This window comes from Schistocerca cancellata, chromosome 5 (assembly GCF_023864275.1).
Source record: "Schistocerca cancellata isolate TAMUIC-IGC-003103 chromosome 5, iqSchCanc2.1, whole genome shotgun sequence".
NCBI lineage: Eukaryota > Metazoa > Arthropoda > Insecta > Orthoptera > Acrididae > Schistocerca > Schistocerca cancellata.
Genome location: NC_064630.1, coordinates 295,343,901 through 295,368,237, shown reverse-complemented (window position 1 = coordinate 295,368,237; position 24,337 = coordinate 295,343,901).

Below are 24,337 nucleotides of genomic sequence, written 5' to 3'. Positions count from 1 at the left end.
TATTGCTTCCCCCTACTTATACCTCCCGAGGAGATCACGAATGTAAAATTAGAGAGATTCGAGCGCGCACGGAGGCTTTCTGGCAGTCGTTCTTCCCGCGAACCATACGCGACTGGAACAGGAAAGGGAGATAATGACAGTGGCACGTAAAGTGCCCTCCGCCACACACCGTTGGGTGGCTTGCGGAGTATAAATGTAGATGTAGATGTAGATATCCTCGTTTCAAGACACTGTCCATTCCGTTCAACTGCTCTTCCAAATCCTTTGCTGTCTCTGACAGAATTACAATGTCATCGGCGAACCTCAAAGTTTTTATTTCTTCCCCATGGATTTTAATACCTACTCCGAAATTTTCTTTTGTTTCCTCTATTGCTTGCTCAATATACAGATTGAATAACATCAGGGATAGGCTACAACCCTGTCTCACTCCCTTCCCAACCACTGCTTCCCGTTCATACCCCTCGACTCTTATAACTGCCATCTGGTTTCTGTACAAATTGTAAATAGACTTTCGCTCCCTGTATTTTACCCCTGCCACCTTCAGAATTTGAAATAGAGTATTCCAATCAACATTGTCAAAAGCTTTCTCTAAATCTACAAATCTAGAAACGTAGGAAACGTAGGTTTGCCTTTCCTTAATCTTTCTTCTAAGAAAAGTCGTAAGGTCAGTATTGACTCACGTGTTCCAACATTTCTGCGGAATCCAAACTGACCGCTCGACAACCCCGCGACGGACTTGTATCATGACGTGATAGAACAAGAAACAGGAACCGATAGGGAAATGACAGGGGATCCAGTATTAGAATTTAAAATAGCTTTGAAAGACTTAAGAACGAATAAAGCAGAAGGGATAGATAACATTCCATCGGAATTTCTAAAATCATTGGTTGAAGTGGCAACAAAAAGACTATTGACGCTGCTCTCTAGAGTCTATGAGACTGGCGACGTACCATCAGATTCCCAGAAAACGTCATCCACGTAATTCCGAAGACTGCAAGAACTGCGAAGTGCGAGAATTATCGTAAAATCGGTTTGATAGATCAGGCATCCAAGTTGCTGACAAGAACAATATGGAGAAAAATAGAAAAGAAAATCGGGGATCTGCTAGATGACGATCAGTTTGCCTTTAGAAAAAGTAAAGGCATCAGAGAGGCAGTTCTCAGTTGTGCCTGATATTGAAAGCCTGAAGAAAAATCAAGACACTGCAACAGGATATGTTGACCTGGAAAAAGCGTTCGACATTGTAAAACGATGGAAGATATTAGAAATTCTGAAAAATTTAGGCGTAAGCTATGGATAAAGACGGATAATATACAATACGTACAAGAACCAAGAGGGAACAGTGAGATTGAAAGACCTACAACGAAGAGATTGGATTGAAAAGGGTGTAAGACAGGGATGCAGTCTTTCGCTCTACAGTTCAATCTGTACATCGAAGAAGCAATGACGAACATAAAAAGAGTAGTATTAAAATACAAGATAAAAGGATTTCACTGGCAAGAATAGCTGATGACACTGTTCCCCTGAGTGAAGATGAAGATGCAATACAAGCTGTGCTGAATAAATTGAACGGTCTAATGAGTACAGCATATGGATCGAGAGTAAACTGAATAAAGACGAAAGTAATGAGAAGTAGTAGAATAGAGAACAGCGAGAAGCTTAAAATCAAAATTAGTGATCACAATGAAAACGAAGTTATGGTATTCTGCTATCTAGGGAGCAAAATAATCCGTGGCCGTCGAAACCAGAAGGACGCAAAAACTAGACTAGCACAGGCGAAGATGGCATTCCTGGCCAAGATAAGTCTACTTGCATCAAATCTAGTCCATAACTTTAGGAATAAATTTCTGAGAATGTACGTTTGGCGAGCAGCATTGTATGGTTGCAAATAATGCACTGTAGGGAAAGTGGATCAGATAGAGTCAGAGCATTCGGTATGTGGTGCTACAGAAGAAAATTGAAAATTAGGTTGACGGATAAGGAAAAGAATGAGGACGTTCTCCGCAGAATCGGCGAGGAAAGGAATATCTGGAAAAAAATGACAAGAAAAATGGACCGAACGATAAGACACATGTTACGTCATCAGGATATAACCTCCATCGCACTAGAGGGATCCGCAGAGGGTAAAAATTGTAGAGGAAGACATAGAATGGGAGATATACAGCAAGTAACTGAGAACGTAGGATACAAACTGGACTAGTGTGCTAGTCTCTGAAATGAAGAGGTTGGCACAGGAGAGAAATCCGTAACGCGCAGCATCGAACCTGTCTTAAGACTGATGACTAAAACAAAGAAAATGGGAAGCTTCTAAACTGAGCTCATCTGACATCAGATGATCATATTATCCAAGCGCTCAAGGTGGGTAGACAACCACACAGAAAAACTACGCATATAGCCTTGTAAGATGCAAAGACTATTTCCGGCCTTATGTTCCTAGGAAAATATTTTTCCAGTTATTCTCTTCTAGAAGAATGTAACAGGAATTATGTAAAACCAATTAGAAACAGAAAAACAATGCCAACAAAAATCGTATTGCCTCTGCAGAGAGATTTGCGAAGAAACGGAAAAGGAACAATTTTAGTGAAACTGAAGCTGCGTAAGGTATGAAAACTCTTATTTTAGCAGAAAAAATAATAGGATTGATACATGTAGACGGGAGTCCATGAACAACACAAAACCGATATCGCACAGATAAGAAATCAGACGCTGATGACAAGTACTCGGAGCTCCTATTGACTAGAATCATCTTACTAAAGTTTAAAGCTCCCCTTGACGTTTCTTCCGTGTTTGCGATTTAAAATTTGGGTTGTTTTGAAAATCCGCCTGATGTAAACACTATTTATTTCTTTTTGTTCCTCTAGAGGTGTTTCGACGCCTATGTGTCTTCTTCCGGGGATAAAATTTTATTTTTGTATAGTATAACATAAAGTTTATAATCATTTATCTATTGTAGGCCTCAAAATTATAACAAGTTCATTTTGTTTGGTTGTTTCGAATATTACAATGCTAGCGAAACTGTGTTATTATAGACGGATTTTTGACGAAGGTAGCTGAAGTATTCGGTTTTTTCAAGAGGTAGCATATAGTAAAAGCGAGAAAACATCATCTGCTAAGCCAGAACGCGGATGAAAGTGTGCGTTGAGTGATCGTGACATACCGTCATTGAAGAAGGTTGTGACGAAAACTAAGACGAGGACCGCTGCAAAAGTCACTGCAACAACGAATGTCGCACCCGCGAAGCCTATGAGCACCAAACCAAAACGAAGGGAGCTTTGGAATCAGGGAACTGTAGAGCAAGATGTTGTTGTTGTGGTCTTCAGTTCTGAGACTGGTTTGATTCAGCTCTCAGCCGGCCGGTGTGGCCGTGCGGTTCTAAGCGCTTCAGTTTGGAACCGCGTGACCGCTGCGGTCGCAGATTCGAATCCTGCCTCGGGCATGGATGTGTGTGATGTCCTTAGGTTAGTTAGGTTTAAGTAGTTCTAAGTTCTAGGGGACTGATGACCTCAGCAGTTAAGTCCCATAGTGCTCAGAGCCATTTTGATTCAGCTCTCCATGCTACTCTATCCTGTGCAAGCTTCTTCATCTCCCAGTACCTACTGCAGCCTACATCCTTCTGAATCTGTTTAGTGTATTCATCTCTTGGTCTCCCACTAAGATTTTTACCCTCCATGCTGCCCTCCAGTACTAAATTGGTGATCCCTTGATGCCTCAGAACATGTCCTACCAACCGATCCCTTCTTCTAGTCAAGTTGTGCTACAAACTCCTCTTCTCCCCAATTCTATTCAATACCTCCTCATTAGTTATCTGATCTACCCATCTAATCTTCAGCATTCTACTGTAGCACCACATTTCGAAAGCCTCTATTCTCTTCTTGTCTAAACTATTTATCGTCCATGTTTCACTTCCATACATGGCTACACTCCATACAAATACTTTCAGAAACGAGCAAGATAGAATTCCAAATTTACGTACCAGTGATGCAAATGCTCGTAACAGCTAAACGTGGTGTCGAAGCCATAGAAACTTGAATTATGGAGCAGTGGAAGAAAGTAATTTGTTCGGATGAGTCTTGTGTCGCACTGCTTCCAACTTCTGGTCAAGTTTACTTCAGTGCCGGCCGCAGTGGCCGAGCGGTTCTAGGTTCTACAGTCTGGAACCGCGCGACCGATCGGTCGCAGGTTCGAATCCTGCCTCGGACATGGATGTGTGTGATGTCCTTAGGTTAGTTAGGTTTAAGTAGTTCTAAGTTCTAGGGGACTGATGACCTCTGCAGTCCATAGTGCTCAGAGCCATTTGAACTATTTTTTACTTCAGTGGAATACGGCAGGGGTTCGGTGATGATTTGGACAGGCATATCGTACCATTCCATGGGCCCCAAGGTTACTCTGCAACGTCGCATTACTGTTGACCATTTTGGTTGATCAGGTCCTTGCCATGGTATAATATTTGTTCTCCAATGGTGATGCTGTGATGTAGGACTACGCTCATACCTCTCACTTCGTCGGGACTGGTTTTGTGAATACGAAGATGAATTATCGCCTCTTCCCTGACAATCACGGTCATCAGCTCCGCATGTAGTTGAGCCTTAGTGGTTTACTTTGGAAAGAAGGCTGCATGATTGCTACCCATCTCCATCATCGTTATCTGAACGTGTCACCATTTTGCAGCCAGAACGGCAAAATATTCCCTCGACAATCATACTGGACCCGTATTTATCCGTTCCGAGATGACTGGATGCTGTTTTAAATGCTACGATTTTCCCACATCTTATAACTAAGGTAGTGTGTTGTGTTTCTTTGTGTTTCCATATTTTTGACCACGCTCTGTATGTAGCTGTAGATATAGAGTTGTAAACTGAGTGACCGAAAGTCATAGGACAGGTTGTGCCAATGAAGATGTCCCGCATACGACGCCCGAATGTCGCAACTGGAAGCGGCCTATAGCGTGGGCTTAGAAAGGATATCTGAACGTTATGTTGCAGAGAGGGTTATAATGAACATGGCAACAAGTCGCGGGGCAATCAACTCTGAACATCGGATGATGATCTGTGCAAGACGTCAGGGTCACAACATGTCGGAGTTTACACAAGAATAAAGCGACCACAAGTGTTTGACGAGGATACGTCACGTCATCCACACAAACTGCACGCGCAATCGACAATCTACCGTGGGTCAGGCTGTCACAAATTTGAATATGGGGCAACGGAAACGTAGATAACTGCGTGTTTACGTTTCAGCAGCCGACTACGGACTAGTGTACCATTGCCTTCACTTGACTATTGGCCACTATAAACTTATGTGGATTGCGTGAAAAAAGGCTTTGGGACGTCTGTTTATATCCAGGTTGGCCCCTTCAGGCACCGGCTGACACCCAATGAGAGAAAGCTGTCAGAAAATATGACGATTACGATGGAATTCGTGTTACAATAGGATTAAGATGAGTTTGAGCACTTCGGTGAAACAGTAGATAACATACTTTAAAGTTTACTGTTTATACATTATCAATGACCTTAGACAAGCTTTAGCGTGGCATTGCAAATATCAAACGTCTAACACGCTTCTGGTTTTAACGCATGACTCATAATTACTACATCCACAAAAGTCGAAAATTGCAACAGAAGCATAAATGGAATGTGGCACCTTGCCGTCTGGCAACTGAAAACATGGAGGTAAACTGTGAAATTAAAAATATTACGTAAAAGGAAGCGCTAATAAGTTCACGGTGACTCCACTGTTATGGACTAGACCTCACAGGAAAGATACCCCCATGCAACACCAACAAGGGAACCTCCCCATCGCACCCCCCTCAGATTTAGTTATAAGTTGGCACAGTGGATAGGCCTTGAAACACTGAACACAGATAAATCGAGAAAACAGGAAGAAGTTGTGTGGAACTATGGAAAAAATAAGCAAAATATACAAACTGAGTAGTCCATGGGCAAGATATGCAACATCAAGGAATTTGTGAGATCAGGAACGCCGTGGTCCCGTGGTTAGCGTGAGTAGCTGCGGAACGAGAGGTCCTTGGTTCAAGTCTTCCCTCGACTAAAAATTTTACTTTCTTTATTTTCGCAAAGTTATGATCTGTCCGTTCGTTCATTGACGTCTCTGTTCACTGTAATGAGTTTAGTGTCAGTGTTTTGCGACCGCACCGCAAAACCATGCGATTAATAGACGAAAGGACGTGCCTCTCCAATGGGAACCGAAAACATTTGATCGCCAGGTCATAGGTCAACCGATTCCTCCACAGGAAAACACATCTCATATATTCTATACGACACTGGTGACGGCATGTGCGTCACATGACAGGAATATGTAGTCGACCCACCTAACTTGTACACTTTCGAATGGGTAAAAAGATTCTTCTGCCTTGCCCGATTTAGATTTTCTTGTGGATGTGATAATCACTCCCAAAAAAGTAATGAAAACATAAACTGAAAATAAAAAATTAAACGTTTCACTGGAGGGAAGACTTGAACCAACGACCTCTCGTTCCGTAGCTGCTCTCGCTAACCGCGGGACCACGGCGCTCCTAAAGTCTCATTGTCCTTGATGTTGCCTATCCTCGCATGGACTACTCAATTTGTATATTTTACTAATTTTTTTCATAGTTCCACACAGCTTCTTCCTGTTTTCTCGATTGATCTGTGTTCAGTTTTTCAAGGCCTATCCACTGTGCCAACTTATAACTAAATCTGAGGGTGGGTGCGATGGGGAGGTTCCCTTGTAAGTACACTAAAATAAAAGCCACAAGCGTACAAACAATGCACAGAGTTGTCAAATACATCAGACAGAGCACATCCACTGCTATCAGACGTGTGGTTTTTCGTAACCGGCTCCCCACTGCCTGAAAGTTATCAAAAGAGCTACTTAATACTACGGAGTACACGAGTTGGCAGCAGTCTCGTACGTAATAACATATAATGTAGGAACAACGTTAAGCTATATACAAAGTTAACCACTTTGTTTACATCAACGACAAGCTTACAATGTTATTGCTACGTTACAGAGCATGAAGTAATTCTTTCCGATCATAGTGATCGCAAAAGTTTTGTGAAAATACGAGGGTTGGAACTTAAATAGTGGCAACTATTTATTCACAACCGATACAAAAGAGCTACGTGTTTGCGCCTGTTACTGTCCTTCAAACTAGTCACCAGCGTTGTGTAGAACATCGCTGGCAAAGGGTTCTACGCAACGCTGGTGACTACTTTCAAGGACAGTAACAGGTGCAAACATGTAACTCTTTTGTATCGGTTTTGAATAAATAGTTGCCACTATTTAAGTTCCAACCCTAGTAATTCACATTTTCAAAAAAAAAAAAATATGGTTGGCATGGCTCTAAGCACTACCGGAGTCCCCTAGACATAGAACTACTTAAACTGAACTAACCGAAGGACATCACACACATCCATGCCCGAGGCAGGATTCGAACCTGCGACCGTAGCAGCAGCGCGGTTCCGGACTGAAGCGCCTAGAACCGCTCGGCCACAGTGGCCGGCTTTCCCATTTTAGTTACGTCTGAAAAGATGTGGCAGCATCGAAGGATAACACAATTTGAAGTTAAAATACAGTAACAGCAATAGACACATATACCCTTTTTTACATATAATACAAAAATAAAGCTTGTCGATATCCAGGGTATCCATAATTAAAGTTCTACTTTCAAAACGCTGTAGAAAGAGAACCACTGCCACAATGATGTCAAATTTGAACAGACGTTATTGTCTCTGCCAGGAAACGTCATGGAACAGAAAAAAATACTGCGCTATAAGCATCAGAATATCGCACCAACGGAAGCGCGGCCCAAGGCTGTTCTTCAGTCTGCACCCGAGGCGGCCAGCTTGAATGTCCCCATGAAGGACCGAGCGCTGCTAGTAAAGCTTCTTTACAAGAACGGTGACTGTGTGTAAGTAGCTTCGCACAAGTCCCGGATACTCATGGTATGAAAAAAGTCGTTGGATCGGTGTCTGATAATGGTCTGGATAAACTGACGACAAAATTCGAAAAGATAGGTTCATTTGAAGTGCAATGTGGCAGGCAGAGGAAAGCAGATGATCCGACGTTCGTGGAATATGTAGTCACTGGATCTGCAGGAGGAGTCAAGCGGTGTTGTACAAACATGCAGCGTACAGGGAATTCCACGAACATTAGTCATGCCTGTGAGCATGGTGCATAAAATCCTTCGAAACATTCCGCACTGCTATTCACATAAAATCACACATATTTAGAAGTGCTTCCTGCTGACCTACCAGCAAGACAAACTTTCGCTTTGGAATTTCTTGTTCGCGTGGAAGTGGACAGTAAACGGCCATGGATGATTCTGTGGACTGAGGAAATTCATTTCCATCTCGAAGGACATCTCTCTACGCAGAATCGCAGAGTACAGATTCCCCACGTTCGAATGCACTAACTCCGACATAATACACTCAGACGTACACAGAACACTGTTCTGACGACAGCTGCACTTGTATTGTGCTGAAGACATTGCATAGATGCCGTTCATGGTCAAATATAACAGAGCAATGTGCAGGCTTTGCTAGCTTCTGCGTGTGAAAGAATGCATTTCTCGCGATGTTTGCATAGTTTTGTCCAACACCTGTACATACTATGCAAACCAGCGTGGAGCGTGGAATGAATGATTGCTTAAACACCTGTCAGTGCTGTAGTTAGTCTACCCTTGCTTACGCGGTCTCTATGAGAGTGATATGTAAGTGGCTGAAGATCGCTAGATTCTTAATATTAATTTTTTAAACTATGTAAGCAGGCTTTCTTGTGATAACTGGCGGTCTGTCTTCGAGAATCTGCTAATTGAGATTCTTCAGCCTTTCCGTGACACTCTTCCATGAGTCAGACGAGCCTCAAAAATTCGAGCCGCGCTTCAGTATTCCTTGTCAATCCTATTTAGTGTAGATGCTACACACTTGAGGAGTGTTATAAGATGGGATGCACAAGTGATATTTAAGCAGTTTCCCTGGTAGACTGTCGCCTTGTTCGCAATATCCTATCAAAACGTTTTCCACCTGCATTACCTGCTATTCAGCCTTTGATGTCATTCTATTTCATACACCGGTAACTTGTCACATCCGGGCATCTGTATGACTCGTTGATTCCTACTGTGATTCATTGATGCTGTAGTCAGGAGAACTTAATTTTCCGAATTTTTTAAAGTGACTGTGGCGGCATCCTTTTTCAAAAGGAGGATGGTTTTCATTCATTGTTGTTAGCCTCCAACCCCGAGCGTTATAGTTCAGCAAAAATGCTATGTTCTTATAATCTAGCTCGAGTTAAGTACTGGGTTACTGACCTAATTAAAAATGTCCCGGGAAATTTACCAGTATGGAAACATAACATCATAACGGGGATCTACAGCAGCATCTCGTTGGAATAAAAAAAATATGTTTCATTATTCTGGTGAGGTTAAATACACAACCAAACAAAAAATATGAATCTAAGGAGTAAATAGTTGTCGTATCTCCACGCAGATTACAAAACTTCATCGTACACTAACTGACTAAAAATAAAATAAGCACACTTTTACGTCAGTTCAGTTGTGATGAACTCGTCTTATTATCGAGGACCAACCAGAATTTTTTTTTCAATAGTATTGCAGGCACTGCACCTTATAGAAGTACCAAATCTAATTGTTATAGCCATTAATAGCTGCAATAACTCTAGCCTGACGCAAATTTCCGACACGTCAGACAAATACGAATACAAAACAAAAATTGAACAATTCAAATATTGACTCTGCGTTTAAAAAAATCCGCTATTGGGGCCTGTAGTTCCCCCTGTTACGCGACATCCAAATTAGTTTCCTGGATACTGCATTACCTGGAAAGCGATGCAGCCTGCAGGCTCGAACATTCTAATGAAAGGATATTTTCCCGCTTGTCACTCTTCTCTCGTAACTCAGCAAACGTATGAGAAGCACTATCTTCCTTTATGCACAGTAATTTAATGTTGTTCCACAAGCAAGGATTCCAAGACATGGGCATTCATGAAGTTTATATGGCAATTCTGAAAGTAAAGAAAAAGCAATTTCAAGAACAAAATTACTCAAAATAGCCCTTGAAGCATAACAATTTACGAGACACAAAAAGCACGGATGGTGAAGCGAACAGAGTGACAAAGCATTACTGCTTTTAAAACAGGCCTGGCAGAAATGGTACTCCAGCAAAAGAAGTGAAGATTTCATCAGCTTTAAATAACAATGGTGCCAAACATAAAAAACGATAAGGATATCGGAAAGTAAGTTTGAAAGGAACCGCTATCTTTGATGAAGACTTCCAAAAGATCAGCAGCAGCAGCCTTTACAAAACTTTAAAGAAGACCTCCAAACTACCAACCACCCAACAAGTGCTTCAAAAAACAAAAATTAGCCCTAAGCCTCCAAGAAATTGTTAAATATCAGCAAGTGATTTAAGAAGTTGTTAAATTGTCAGGAACCAAGAGAAAAATTTCTAAAAAAACCCAGGATGCACTTACTCAAATTCAGAAACCCCCGCAGCATGGCTGAAATCTAAAATATCATCAAAGATTTAAAGAATGATGATTTCCCTGGGTAATATACAGTACCTCCCACATGTGGAAAACTGCAGGTGCTGGAACAAACAAGAAGTTACATAGAGTCCTTCAAAAAGACTGGGAAACAGAAGCCATTCCACAAGATTGGAAAACAGCATTAATTAAACTAGTCCACAAAAAGAAGGTAAGACTAGCGCCAAGAACTATACAGCAATTTCCCTCCTTTCAGAACTTACAAAATTCTTTTAAAATAATCAAAAAACAGGCTGGAAAACCATCAGGATCATTAGGAACGTAAAAACGAGGGTTTAGTAAATAACGAGCCTGTGTGAAACGAATTTTAAATCTGAAATTTATAATAACTTACAGCAGAATGCCAAAAGCGTTTATATAAGATTTGTAGACTGCAAAAGAGCATATCATTCTATTTCCAGGCAAATAGTACTCAATCTTAAACGAATCTGCAGCTAACAAGAGTCATAAAAGACACATTAACAAACACAAACTGCAAAAGTAAATTTTCAGATGGAGCCCCCAAGGCTTTTAAGATCTAAACTGGTGCAAGACAAGGAGTTGGATTTTCCCCACTGCTGTTTAAATGTGTTCTAGAGTAGGTAATCAGGGACTGCAGGATAAGAACAAGATAAGAACAGAAGAAGAAAGAATTTAAAAATTTATGATGGGGACAAAAGGGGATAAACTGAGAATCGATTGTTTGGTCCTTGCAGACTATCTTGCCATCTTAGCTGAGTCTACAACAATGCAAATAAATCTTCTAGAAGATATAGCTTCAAAAAATGGTCTATGAATATCTTTTTGGAAAGAGATGCAAAGGAGGCACCAAAACACATGCAAACTGAGTATGGAAAAATAAAAAAGGCTAAAAAATGTCAACATCACGGTGAAATAATAGAATGAAATCTTTTGGACAAAGAAGCTAACTTAGATGCGGCCAGGAAAATCACAGTGTCTTTTCATTTAACATACATAACAAGAAGTCTTTATCCACAAATGCAAGACTGCGGCACTACAACAATATCATTAGACCAGATGATTTTATGTATGTGGTCTGTTGCTTCGGACATGCCCGAAAGAAAGGACAGCAATTGGATCCTGCAGCCACGATTAATCAGTACACAAAGGAATTGATGATATTAACTGCCAGAGGGCATTGATTTAAATCCATGGGGAAAGTTGAAAATTCGTGCTGAACCAAGATTCGAACCCGGAACTCCTGCTCACTAGGCAGATGCGCTAATCACTGCGGCATACGAACATAGTGGTCACCTTAACTGCACGGACTATCCCAACACACCTCCCGTCAGCCCAGATTATCAGCTTATCCACACACTACTGATGAAGCGCCCATTGGCCATTATTCTCACTGCTCGCGATCTTTCGCTGATTCCCATAAGAGTCAGAGCGTGGCGTGCATCCGCACTGATCAGTTTGTCAGCTTTATCTTAATTATACGCTGAGGCGCCAAAGAAACTGTTACAGGCATACTTATTCAAATACAGAAGTATGTAAACAGGCACAACTCGGCGCTTCTGTCGGCAACGCCTATATAAGACAACAAGTATCTGGGGCAGTTGTTAGATCGGTTACTGCTGCTACAATGGCAAGTTTTCAAGATTTCAATAAGTTTGTACGTGGTGATACAGTCGGCGCACGAGCGATGGGACACAGCATCGCCAAGGTAGCGATGAAGTGGGGATTTTCTCATACGACCATTTCATGAGCGTACCGTGAATGTCAAGAATCTGGTAAAACATAAAATCTCCGACATCGTTGCGGCCGGAAAAAGATCCTGCAAGAATGGGACCAGCACCTACTGAAGAGACTCGTCCAACATGACAGCAGTGCAACCCTTCCGCAAATTGCTGCAGATTTCAATGTTGGACCATCAACAAGCGTCAGTGTGTGAACCATTCAATGAAACATCATCGAAACGGGCTTTCGGGGCCGAAGGCCCACCAATACCCTTGATGATTGCACGTGACGAAGCGTTACACCTCGCCTGGGCCTGTCAACACCAACATTGAACTGTTGATGACTGGAAACATGATGCCTGGTCGGACGAGTCTGGTTTCAAATTGTATCTAGCGGATGGACGTGTACAGGTATGGAGACAACCTCATGAATCCATGGACCCTGCATGTCAGCGGAGGACTGTTCAAGCTGGTGGAGGCACTGTAATGGTAGGGGCGTGTGCAGTTGGAGTGATGTTGGATCCCTGATACGTCTAGATACAACTCTGACAGGTGCACGTACATAAGCATCCTGTCTGATGATCTGCATCCATTCATGTCCATGTGCGTTCCGACGGACTTGGGCAATTTCAGCAAGACAACGAGACACCCCACACGTCCAGAATTGCTACAGACCGGCTCCAGGAACACTCTTCTGAGCTCAAACACTTCCGCTGGCCAACAAACTCCCCAGACATGAACATTATTGAGAGTGTCTGGGATGCCTTGCAACGTGCTTACGGATTTATGGACATCCCTGCAGGATTCATGGTTTCAATTCTCTCCCTCCAGCCACATTTCAGACATCAATCGTGTCCATGCCATGTCGTGTTATGGCACTTCTGCGTGCTCGCCGAGGCCCTACACCATATTAGGCAGGCGTACCAGTTTCTTTGACTCTTCAGTGTATACGTGGTGTCTGTTCTTTCGGACACCACATACATAATTAAGCTGAGGACGACCAGTTGATCACTTTAGTGAGGATGCACCATGCTCGAACTCTTATGGGAATCGGTGAAATGTCGTGAGTAATAAAGATAATGGGCAAGGGTCACTACATCAGTAGTGTGTGGGTGAGTAGATAATTTGGGTCTGTCGGTAGGTGTGCTAGGGTAGTCCCTGCAATTGCTATGACTCAGTATGCCTAGTAAGCAGGAGTTCCAGTTTCGAAACCATTCTGCCACAAATTTTCGACTTTCCCGATTGATTTAAATCAATGCTCACTGGCAGCTAATGTCATTAATTCATTTGTGTCTTGAGAAATACTTTAAGCTTCACGCAGCCTTCCGTCAAATGTAGCCAAGCTATTAGGTGAAATAATAGAAGGAAAGGAAAATAATCAGGAAAATCACGTGGTCCTCAGTAGACCAAACCTATAAAGACCAACGTACGTAAATGTAGCATTAAAAAGCCTTACTATAATTCAGCAAGAACGCTTCTCCGTCCTAACCAAGTTTCTAAATATGAATTACCTCATGTGTTTAGCAAAAATAAACAGTGCCTGACAAATAAAAGTGATGTTTCCGGGAGGAAAGATGGAAATGAAATTTCACAGGAAAGGAGAGTATGTGATATTCTTTTAGTCAAGTTATGTCACAAGTTAATTTTCTAGCCACTTCTACTCAGTACTTCCCATTCTTCTGTAGCACCATATTTCAAAAACTTCTCTTCTTGTCTGTGTTCATTATCGTCCACGTTTCCCTTCTGTACAAAGCTACATTCCGGACACATACCTTTAGAAAGGAATTCCTAACATTTAAATTTATATTCGACGTTATCAGATTCCCCTTCTTCAGAAACGATTATTTTTCCACTGTCATTCTACATTTTGTCATCTCTACTTCAACCGTTGTAAGTAATTTTACTAACTAAATAGCAAAACTCAACTAACACTTTTAGTGCGACATTTTATGACGAATTCCCCCCGCATTACTTGATTTAATTCTACTACATTCCATCCCCTTGCATTGCTTTTGTTAATGTTCATCTTTCATCGCCCTTTCAAGATACTATCTACACTCATGCTCATAAATTAAGGATAATGCTGATACATGGTGAAACAACGCTCTGGTGGGCGGTTTGCGGGTTTAAATCACCTCGGGGTATGACCATGCAGTGCATTTGACCTGCGGTCATCGTACGGTGGCGCTGGCAGCAGTCCACATACGCAGAGGTGTGTTGGTGCATGTTAGAGTACTGTGCAGCGTTTCCAGACGTTCTAATGGTGACTGTTTGTTGAAAATGGCTCAGAGAATACATATTGATGACGTTATGAGGGGTAGAATATTAGGGTGACTGGAGGCTGGTCAAACACAGCAGGTTGTACCACGGGCCCTCCGTGTGCCACAAAGTGTGATCTCAGGATTATGGCAACAATTTCAGCAGACAGGAAACGTTTCAAGGCGCTATAGTACGTTACATCCACAGTGTACAACACCACAAAAAGACCGATAACTCACCATCAGTGTCCGCAGACGGCCACGGAGTACTGCAGGTAACCTTGCTCGGGACCTTACCGCAGCCACTGGAACAGTTGTCTCCAGACACAGAGTCTACAGACGACTCAGCAGACATGATTTATTCGCCTGGAGACCTGCAAGGTGCATTGCACTGACTCCTGGACACAGGAGAGCCCGTAAAGCCTGGTGTCAACAACACTGTGCGTGATTACTGGAATAGTGGTCCCAGGTTATGTTCACGGACGAGTCCAGGTATAGTCTGAACACTGATTTTCGCAGAGTTTTCATCTGGCGTGAATCAGGAACCAGATACCAACCCCTTAATGACCTTGAAATGGACCTGTATGGATGTCGTGGTTTGATGGTGTGGGGTGGGATTATGATTGGTGCACGTACACCCCTCCATGTCTTTGACAGAGGAACTGTAACAGGTCAGGTGTATCGGGACGTCATTTTGCAACAGTATGTCCGCCTTTTCACGGGTGCAGTTGGTCCCACCTTCCTCCTGATGGATGATAACCCACAGCCCCACCGAGCAGCCATCGTGGAGCACCTTGGAACAGAAGATATCAGGCGAGTGGAGTAGCCTGCCTGTTCGCCAGACCTAAACCCTATCGAACACGTCTGGGATGCTCTCGGTCGACGTATCGCTGCACGTCTTCAAACCCCTACGACACTTCAGGACCTCCGACAGGCACTGGTGCCAGAATGGGAGGATATACCCCAGTAGCTGCTCGACCACCTGATCCAGAGTATGCCAACCCGTTGTGCGGCCTCTGTACGTATGCATGGTGATCATATCCCATATTGATGTCGGGGTACATGTGCAGGAAACAGTGGCGTTTTGTAGCACGTGTGTTGAGGGGCGGTTTTCTCAACTTATCACTAATACCGTGGACCTACAGATCTGTGTCGTGTGTGTTCCCTATGTGCCTATGCTATTATCGCCAGTTTTGTGTAGTGCCACGTTGTGTGGCATCACATTCTGCAATTATCCTTAATTTATGAGCATGAGTGTACTCCGTTCAGCTGCACTTCCAAGCCTTTCGCTGTCTCCGTTCAACATGATGGCCCGGGTGGGGCTGTATCCCCGCATGGTACCACTCTAATGGTCGACGTCGGAGCCAACGTCTTGCTGTACCAACAACCTCTTCGTCACCAACAAAAATTTACCGGCTGAGGGTGTGGCTTTGAACTTTTTCTTCGGAGGAGCGGTGTTATGGTTCCACTCAATGGCTGCCGTTTTGTTTGCGGTTCGAGATAGTGAGCGCATGTCTCATCGCCAGTGACGTTTTTAGACAAAAAATTGTCACAATCAGTCTCGAAACTCTTAAGCATAGATGGTCCTTCTTTGCTCCTTATGGTCTCCTGTTAGGTGGCGAGGAACCCAGGGGGCACAGACCTCTGAGTATCTTAACTAGTGGACGATTGTGCCAGCACCACCAACAGAGACGTCCAGTTGTACAGCGAGGTGTTTGACTGTGATCTATTGATCAGCTCAATGTATGTGTCCTCACTCTCTAACGTTGCAGGAGTTGGTGTGTGCGGCCGGCCAGCACGCGGTCAATCGGACAGGTTTGTGCGACGTTGCTGGTATGATGACAGATGCCTCTACCAACGACTCATCATGCGTTTGTTGCCTCGGGCATGGATGTGTGTGATGTCCTTAGGTTGGTTAGGTTTAAGTAGTTCTAAGTTCTAGCGGACTCATGACCTCAGATGTTAAGTCCCATGGTGCTCAGAGCCATTTGAATCATTTTTTGCATTTGTTCACTGCCAGGTCTTCGTACACGCCCTTCAAGCCCCCATGAACGATTGTGATACTGTGGTTTCTTGCCAAAAGAAACTCAGAGGCAGCTCTCTACTTGGAAAGCACCTCCGTTACAGACGCCATTTTGAAGGCTACCTATACCGCTGCCACATATTCGAACTTCATGAAACTATAGGGGCTAAATCAGGAATATCCCATGATGTCCTACAATAAAATGAGCAGTTTTTCGATCGAAACCGACCGCGAAAAAAAAAAGTGTTGCATTACTTATTGAACGCCCTCGTAAGTCGGTAATATTCACGCTTGTCAGCACCTCATACCTCTACGACGACAGAAATGAAAACAAATGTTGTATCAGTACGTTTCATAATATGAACTTCTAGTAAATGCGAACATGACGTGCGTATTATATGAGTTTGAGCTGGCAATCCGTTCCTCCGATGAATGGCAGAGCAGAGTTGCGAATGCACGAAGTTGGTTGGCAGAGGGGCGGCTGTAACGCGGGCTGCGGGAGCGCAGGCGCTACCGTCGCAGGACTTGGAGCTGTGCGGCGCGGCGCGCAGTTGTAAGGAGGGCAGCGCGCAATATGAGGAGGCGGCTGTGCCGGCGGATATTAATCTGTGCGGTGCTAGAGCCGCCAGAATCGCGCTCGTCCCCCACTTACTGCGGATTCCTGTCCTGTAATGCGCCGCACGCCCAACTGATGGCTTGATATGAGCGAGGCTTCAATATCAACACGCTAGCATTATGTCACGCGGCAGTTGGACTGCTCACTAGATTCTCCCCGCACCGGAACGTCTGCAGTAAGGCACCAGCCTGATCCTTAATACCCTCAAACTCGATCTCGCTGCACATTTCTGCTCCGTCGAACCTAAGCTAAAACGCACTCGTACTGTTATATTACCTTTAACTTGATGTTTTGTAAACGGAAAGAATTTATCGACAAATGATAACAGGTAAGGGAAAAAATATATTGTTACGTAGTTAATATACTCCCGACCATTAAAACTGCAGCACCGTGGAGACGGCAATGCACGAAGAGAGTCTAGCATAAAGTGCTTGACAGGTAGCAAATCAAATTATAAATCTGACCTGAATTAATTTCTTCTGGCCCTTTCCTTCTGTTTTATGAACGAACTTTTATATAAAAACTGGTAGCCTATCTTTACAAGATCCTGGTTTCTAAGCGTAGTTGCATTAGCATAACTATAAAAATAATACTTTCATTCATGTTAACACTACTCACGTTCATATTTCCCGTAAAAGACTCGTCCCGCCACTCTTGGATAAAGAATCGTTCAAGTGATCTGTGGAACATGTAAGTAACTAGCCCATGAACTTCAAATTGGAATAAATTGTACTACTTGCTTGCAAATCACAAGTCCATCATTTCAGCACAATCGCACAAAGTGAGTATGAGTAAAGCCATTAGCATTCCGCCCAAAGTGAATGGTGACGCATAGGGTTTTTCATTCAGAAATTACATCAGAATGTTTGCTTTTCGTGGGAAGACAGTGTTACCTCTTGCAAGGCTTGCACCCGTGGTCTAGGACTAATGGTTTTGATTAATAATCAAAACGTCCTCGGTACCAGATTCGAACCGCGCTACCGCGCATCAGCAATGGCTGACGAAGCCTTCCGGCTAAAAAGTCACCTTCCTTGTACCAATGGTCTTGTCAAAGCTTATGTGCTCCTTGTAATCGAACAAATAAATATTTTAAGTTATTTATAAACAGTTTAATGAAACGTATAGAAACTAAATACTGGGCAGAAAAGGTTATATGAACTACATATTCAGATTAACGGTGTGAGAGAAATCAGCCTGTGGCGGAAACCAATCGCAGATTCCGTAATTTTAATTTTTTGGAAAAAGCGAGAAATGAGGTTCTCAGGAAACTTGGCCTTCTTTTGTATGCCTCAATTTGAGCAGACGTATTTTCTGTTAAGTGTCCTTGTATTAGCTTATATTTCATTTATAATTAAATGTGTTACAAATCTCTTAGTTCTTGGTATCATTTATAACTAAAAGATCTCCCCGAAATTATTAAGGTGCACATGAATTTTAATTTTGTGATATTCCTTTCAGAAAACCTAGCTATAACTGCGAATTCGGCAGATCATAGTAAAGAGACGCAATGACTGAATACAGTTCTCATTCAGTCATTGATTTTATTCTTCTGTGAGCAAAGCACGTCCCTGACATAATTTTCCGATCATTTAATAGTACCTTGTGATTATTTTGAGCAAGCCTAAATTATGTATGATCTGGGCATTGTCTCCGAACTGTCAATCTGCTGCTCACGCGTCTGTCAGATACAGTACCCACAAAACTGATGGCTGTGTAAAATTGCTACGACTCGCAAAAGATGGCTATTTCATGAGCCGACTTTCTTATGAAATCATTGTATTCTTTTTACGCGAGTATGTGATGCAGTAGAGAGAATGCATGTTCCCATCATGAATGACCGTTGCTCCATTGCTCAGTGAAAAAGTAATTAAATTCATTTAACAAGTTGATTTTTACTAATTTTGGTACTCTGTTCAAATATCGGAGCAAACGAGTTAAGTTTGAGCCAGATATTCAAGACTATCAATGAAACGTTGATATCTGTTTAACAACGTCTCTAGAAATAAAAGTTTCTCATTAGTCTATCTACAACATGTACCTTTTCATCAGTTTAGAATGTGAGGCAATACGTTTTCCTCTGCTAATCCCAGTCTATGTTATACCTAATTTAAGTCGTCGTAATGTTTCAGGACCGTAGATTTAAGTTGCCTCTCTGAAAACTTTTAATTAAATTATCTTCTAGTTATTCCTCAAAAATTACAGCAAAAAAACTTCCCTTTTGTTCAGACACGGTAATGAAGTGACAGATGACTCGACCAATTTTAAATAAAGCAAGTGAACACTATTTACTGGCTGTATTTTGTCGTCTACCTCACCTCGCAATGAAATGCAATGATCTATAATCTGTCAAATGGCGAAGAATACACTTCACAAAGTAAATGTCTGTACAACGCAAGACTCAAATCTAAACTGAATACAATTTTATAACCACACACCGTGTTCAACAGTAATTCATTTCTCAAACTGTCACACCACAATGACTGCAGGAAATTTGGTATCGCTTTAGCTTTCTCTTCCGGTTGTTTGCTGTTGATCAATTATGATTAGTTGGTGACATGTATTGCTAAATCCTCACGAAAGTTTAGCTGGCCACTCTTATCAGATATCCTTCCGCATACATGAAACAAACGACTCAAAAAATTTGTAATACATATGAGACAAAAATACTAATACATTCATAAATAAATAATATTTATTATTAATAAATCATGTAGGTAGATGAATACACTCTTATACAGGTTTAAACTCTATATCACTACAGTCAAAACCATCCGAATCTTTGTAGGATAATGTAGCAACATTTGTAAGAACTGGAGCATAGAGAAGTATATTTCTAAATATTAGTATTAGATTTAGAAATAGCTCTTGACAATACAGTCTTTGAAATTCTGAAGGCAGCAGAAGATTACTGAATGTCTACATTGAGCAAGCAGTAAAGGGAACTATGATTAAATATGAAAAGAGAATTAAAGTTGGGGAAGAAAAATCTTCGAGGTTTTAATTCTGTCAGTAGCAAAGAACCTGAAATAATTCAGTAGAGATTGTAAGGTGAGCATCAACAAAACTAATACAAGAATGATAGAATGCAGTCGAAGAGCATCAGGGGCTGCTGCGAGAATTAGATTAGGAAATGAGACACTAAGAGCAGTAGACGGTTTTTGTTATATCAGTATTTAAAGAAGCGACGATAGGTGAGGGAAAGAGGATATAGAATGCAAACTAGTTACTGCAAGAAAACTGTTTCTGAAAAAGATATATTTGTTGACATCGAGTATATATTTAATTGTTAGAAAGTCTTTTCTGAGGGTATTTGTCTGCAGGGTAGCCCTGCAAGAAGTGGTGGACGATAAATATTACAGACTCGAATAGAATAGAAACTTTTGAGATGTCGTGTTACAGTACAATTGTGAACATTAGTGAGATATATCGGATAACAGTGAAGAGATACTGAACTGAATTGACACGTGAAGCAGTTCATGCCACAACTTGTCTAAAGGAATGGGTCGGTTGATAGTACGCACCCTGAGGCTCTCATAAACTGCTAGAAGCTACGTTGGCCAGAGTCGACAGGCTTCAGATTCCTGCCCTAAGCTGCGGTGATGTTTGGGCAACGGTTGGTTGCCAAAGCCGCAATACCTTCGGTTTTTGGATTACGCTGACAACGCTAACATCACAGAGCCTTCGGATTCGCGTTATTTGAACAATTTGTCTTCACTCGAGTGAAGTATTCGCCTATCTCTGTTCGGATAGCGAAACTGGAAACTCATCGTACGGCTCCCTCTGCGTGCCTCAGCTACGCCATGAAGAGCTGCCCATTTTAGATAAAAACACAGGCAACGCGGGAAGCCTTGTCTGTTGCGCCGATAACCGGTACTCCTACCAAGTCCAAGAAATTCACAGAGGGTGGGTATATTAGTCATTGGAAACTCAGACGTTACATGGATAATGCAGCCCCTCAGGGAAAGAGTAAGCAAATCGGGAAAGTAAGCTATCTCGAATTCGGTATGCTTGCAGGAAGGCCCCGTCCAAGGAGGAGCTACCAGCAGCTCTTGAAAGGACAAGCCGCTACTGGATGCAAATAGTGGCTCGTGTGGTCACGAATGACGCTTACCGACTGCGGTTCTTTGGACTAGAACCAAGTGGAAGGTCTACACGAAAATATCGGATGAAAATTTCTCGACATCTTCCATGGCTCGTACAACAAGGGTACATAGTGAATGGAAAAAGCAACAAGTCATTCCCATTTCCAAGAAGGGTTGTCGGAGAGATTCGCATAACTGTAGGCTTATATCACTGATGTCAATCTTTGTACAATACTTATGGCCGGCCGGAGTGGTCGTGCGGTTCTAGGCGCTACAGTCTGGAGCCGAGTGACCGCTACGATGGCAGGTTCGAATCCTGCCTCGGGCATGGATGTGTGTGATGTCCTTAGGTTAGTTAGGTTTAATTAGTTCTAAGTCCTAGGCGACTGATGACCTCAGAAGTTAAGTCGCATAGTGCTCAGAGCCATTTGAACCATTTTTGAACAATACTTACGGAACATGTTTTGTGCTCAAGCCTTATGACCCTTTTGGAGAGCGAAAAATATCCTCTAGAAAAATACACATGAATTCCTCATATAGAGATCCAGGACGCCCCAAGCAAAGGCACCTATGTCGATGCTGTGCCTCTTGACTACTGGAACACATTTGATGCCATTTTGCACTGTTGTTTAGTGGACAAATACTAGCTTGGCTTGTATAGGGCCAGATATGTGACTGGTATCAGGATTTGCTTCCACGTAGAATTCAGCATGTCGTTCTTAACGGAACAAAATCGACAGATGTAAAGGTAACTTCGGTTGTACCCCAATAGAGTGTCGCTGCCAAGAGAGTGTCGTTGTACTGTTACTGTGTACAATATCTACTACCGACAGAGCATTATTGCTGCTTTGTGGCACTATTCGGAGATCAATGATTAGCAAGAATCAAACGTAAGAAGACCGTAGCGAAATGCAGGAAGACCTGCAGGGGATCGACAATTAGCGCTGATGCTGGAAGCTGACCATGGCCGCAATTAGATGTAACGTATTCTGCACAAACCGGTGCTGGAAACTGACCATGATTGTAAATGCAATTAAGGTAGCCTGGATAAAAAGGCGAAGAACTGCCTTACCGTTTGACTACACTACTGGGGACAAATCACGGGAAATAGTAATCATTAAAAAGTTTTCCAGTCCGTGGCGTGATAGTGCAGCATTCAGAGTATACGTAGCACAATAAATAGAACATTTATTTCTTTATTGATTAGCTATTTTCTTTTAGATTGTTATCTGTTTAAAAGAACAGACCGAATGTTGCACATGAATCGGCATGAATATAGCACATAATATTTTAACACAGTTTCAAATGTGTTTCTAATAACTGAGCATTATGCTCTTTAAGTGGGCAAAATCTACTAGAATATCTATATAAAGGGAAAAGTAATAATTATAGCTAAACAAATTGTACACGTACTACTGTTTGGCCATCTGGCGCACAGTTGTCTGTTCATCTGGAATCCGGAAGGCACACGCTACTGATATGTTACACTATGCAGTATAGGCATACCACAAATTTTGTAGCTTACGATTCTGGACTACCTTACTATACAGCATTACACTACACTGCAAGACAGTAAACTACACTACTGTAGCCGCGCGGGATTAGCCGAGCGGTCTAGGGCCCTGCAGTCATGGACTGTGCGGCTGGTCCCGGCGGAGGTTCGAGTCCTCCCTCGGGCATGGGTGTGTGTGTTTGTCCTTAGGATAATTTAGTTTAAGTAGTGTGTAAGCTTAGGGACTGATGACTTTAGCAGTTAAGTCCCATAAGATTTCACACACATGTGAACAACACTACTGTATTTGATATCAGAACTAAGCTCGATTTCTCAATTGTCTGCATGGTTAGCCTCCAGCGCACTGAGGTACAACTCAGGATTCACAGGGGCTACATTGCTGTGCCACCCAAGGTGTAGAGATTGATAGATGGCTGTCACGGCCTCAAGAAATCCTCTCTGGTTCTCCTCGAGGCTCATCTCCTCACTGCTTCCAGAAAGTTGTTACCGGTGGCACGTCTCGTTATCATCATTGTGCTCTCTTGTTGGTTGTCTCTCAGTCAAATGGATATCAGTTCATGAGCAGATATTTTAGCTGTCAGCGAGTTCAGCTTATGCCGCAGTTCCTCGTTCCAGGCTGATGCATTTCCAAATGAGTTCCTCTCCTGGTCTGCAGCATCTTGTCTAATGGTACACACCCAGACAATGTGATCTGCAGCGCCGATTGCTCAACATTCATACGTGTCTGTGGAGCGCTGTCATATTTTCAGTAAGTAGCCGGGATATGGATCATGTCCCGACAGCAGTGCATAGCTCCCTTGGTTGGAAGGAAGTTTTTGTTCTTTCTTATATGTTAGGAAGGAACATGTAGGTTCTTCCTGTTTCTGCCCTGTGCCAGATTTGTTACCGTTCTCTGTTATTGCACGCTTATATTCCCTTACTCGATACGGCTCTTGTGCCCAGTATCTTCTTTACCTTATCATATTCGCACTTTTTTCAGCCAGCATTGTACACCTTTCTTTCCTACGGCTAGGTCTGAAGGTAGCAACCCTAATATCACCAGCAGCGCCTCAGTCGCTCAGCAACCAGTATGTAGAATGGGGAGAAGAAAAATGGTCTTGGTTGCGATGTTGAACGTACTGTTTATTTATCTATCAGTGACATGCATTATGCCTAATTCAAGGCATCTTCGGATTGGCGGACTGCTAGTCAACATATATTGGCCAATCTGAAGATACCTTGAATCAAGCGAAACACGCTTCGTTGATGAATAACCAGCAATTTAAACTTCGTAACCTTGACTGTTTTCTTCTCCTCGCAATAATTATTGTAAAAAAAACTAGAAGTAAACATTCAGAGCGACCTAAAGTGGAATGACCGCATAAAACAAATACTATGGAAATCACAAGCCAGGGTGAGAAACACTGGGCGAATCACAAGGAAATGTATTTCGTCCACGAAAGAAGTGACTTATAAAACACTACATCGACTGAAACTTCATGGCAGATTAAAACTGTGTGCCGGACCGAGACTCGAACTCGGAACCACTGCCTTTCACGGGCAAGTGCTCTATCAGCTGAGCTACCCAAGCACGACTCACGCCCCGTCCTCACAGCTTTACTTCTGC